Source organism: Nicotiana tomentosiformis, chromosome 9 (assembly GCF_000390325.3).
Source record: "Nicotiana tomentosiformis chromosome 9, ASM39032v3, whole genome shotgun sequence".
Classification (NCBI taxonomy): Eukaryota; Viridiplantae; Streptophyta; class Magnoliopsida; order Solanales; family Solanaceae; genus Nicotiana; species Nicotiana tomentosiformis.
This window is the reverse complement of record NC_090820.1, coordinates 98,713,801-98,716,426: the sequence shown is the minus strand read 5'-3', so window position 1 is coordinate 98,716,426 and position 2,626 is coordinate 98,713,801.

The window sequence follows — 2,626 nt, the reverse complement described above, 5'->3', positions numbered from 1 at the left end:
ATCACGTCAAATCAACTCCGATTCTCACCAAATTTGTCAGACAAGTCATAAATATTATAGTGGATCTTTACCAAGCTCCAGAACCAAAATACGGACCCTAGGTCAATAAATCCAACATCAGTAATTTCTTAAAAATCATTAAGCTTTCAAGCTTTTAATATTTTATCAAAATTCCATATCTCGGGCTAGGGACCTCGGAATTCGATTTCGGGCATACGCCCAAGTCCCAAATCACGATACAGACCTACTGGAATTGTCAAAATATTGATCCGGGTCAGTTTGCTCAATATGTTGACCAAAGTCAACTTAGTTGAGTTTTAAAGCTCTATTTCACATTTTAATCTATTTTTCACATAAAAACTTTTCAAAAAATTGTACGGACTGCGCACGTAAGTCGAGGAATGATAAATGGTGCTTTCGAGGTCTTAGAACACAGAGTTACTTATTAAATTTAAAGATGATATTTTGGGTCAGCACATTCTCCACCTCTAAAACAAACGTTCGTCCTCAAACGGAGTTAGGAAAAGGTACCTGAGCTGGTGAATAAGTGTGGATATTTAATCCGCATGTCCGACTCGGACTCCCAAGTAGATGCCTCTAACGGCTGACCTCTCCATTGCAACCGAACTGAAGGATAACTCTTAGACCTCAACTGTCGGACCTGCCGGGCTAGATTAGCCACCGGCTCCTCCTCGTAAGTCAAATCTTTGTCCAATTGGACTGAGCTGAAATCTAACATATGGGACGGGTCACCATGATATTTTCGGAGCATAGACACATGGAACACCGAATGAACCGCTGATAAACTAGGTGGTAATGCAAGCCTGTAGGCTACTTTACCCACCCTTTCAAGAATTTCAAAGGGTCCGATATACCTAGGGCTCAACTTGTCCTTCTTTCCGAACCTCATTACACCTTTCATAGTTAAAACCTGGATCAATATTCTTTCTCCAATCATGAATGGAATATCACGAACTTTACAGTCGGCATAACTCTTTTTCCTAGACTGAGCTGTGCGAAGTCGATCCTGAATAATCTTGACCTTATCCAAGGCATCCTGTACCAAATCGGTACCCAACAATCGAGCCTCTCCTGGTTCAAACCAACCAAGTGGTGATCGGCATCGCCTTCCGTATAATGCCTTATATGGAGCCATCTGAATGCTTGACTGGTAGCTATTATTATAAGCAAACTCTGCAAGTGGCAAGAAATGATTTAAAGAACCTCCAAAGTCCATAACTCAAGCGCGGAACATATCTTCCAATATCTGAATAGTGCGCTCTGACTGTCCGTCTGTCTGTGGATGAAATGTTGTACTCAACTCCACCCGCATGCCTAACCCATGATGTACAACGCTCCAAAAATATGAGATAAACCGCGTACCTCGATCTGAAATAATAGACACGGGCACACCGTGAAGGCGGACAATCTCACGAATGTAAATTTCAGCTAACCTCTCTGAAGAATAGGTAACTGCCACTGGAATGAAATGTACTGACTTTGTCAACATGTACACAATGACCCAAACTGCGTAAAATTTTCTCTGAGTCCGTGGGACCCCAACAACAAAATCCATAGTAATACGCTACCACTTCCACTCAGGAATTTCTAACTTCTGAAGCAAACCACTAGGTCTCTGATGTTCGTACTTAACTTGCTGACAATTCAGACACCGAGCTACATATGTAACTATATCCTTTTTCATTCTCCTCTACCAATAATGTTGCCACAAATCTTGATACATTTTAGCGGTACCTGGATGAATAGAATACCTAGAACTGTGTGCCTCTTCAAGAATTAATTCACGAAGCCCATCCACATTAGGCACACAAATACGGCCCTGCATTCACAGAACTCCATCTTCCCCTACAGTAACCTGTTTGGCATCACCGTGCTGCACCGTGTCCTTAAGGACAAGTAAATGAGGATCATCATACTGCCTCTCTCTGATGCGCTCATATAAAGAAGACCGAGCGGCTGTGCAAGCTAGAACCCGACTGGGTTCTGAAACATCTAACCTCACAAACTAATTAGCCAAAGTCTGAACATATGCAGCTAATGGCCTCTCACCAACCATAATATACGCAAGACTGCCCATACTCACAGCCTTTCTACTCAAAGCATCGGCCACCACATTGGCCTTTCCGGGGTGATACAAAATGGTGATATCATAGTCTTTCAACAACTCCAACCATCTTCTCTGCCTCAAATTAAGATCCTTTTGTTTGAACAGATACTGAAGGCTACGATGATCAGTAAATACCTCACATGAGACATCGTAAAGGTAATGCCTCCAAATCTTCAGCGCATGAACAATGGCTGCCAATTCTAAGTCATGAGCAGGATAATTCTTCTCGTGAACTTTCAACTGCCACGACGCATATGCAATTACCTTACCATCTTGCATTAATACTGTACCAAGCCCAATGTGAGATGCGTCACAATATACCGTATACGATCCTAAACCTGTGGGTAATACCAATACTGGTGCCGTAGTCAAAGCGGTCTTGAGCTTCTGAAAGCTCAACTCACACTCGTCTGACCATCCGAATGGGGCACCATTCTGGGTCAATCTGGTAAATGGGCTTGCTATAGATGAAAACCCTTCCACGAACCGACGATAATA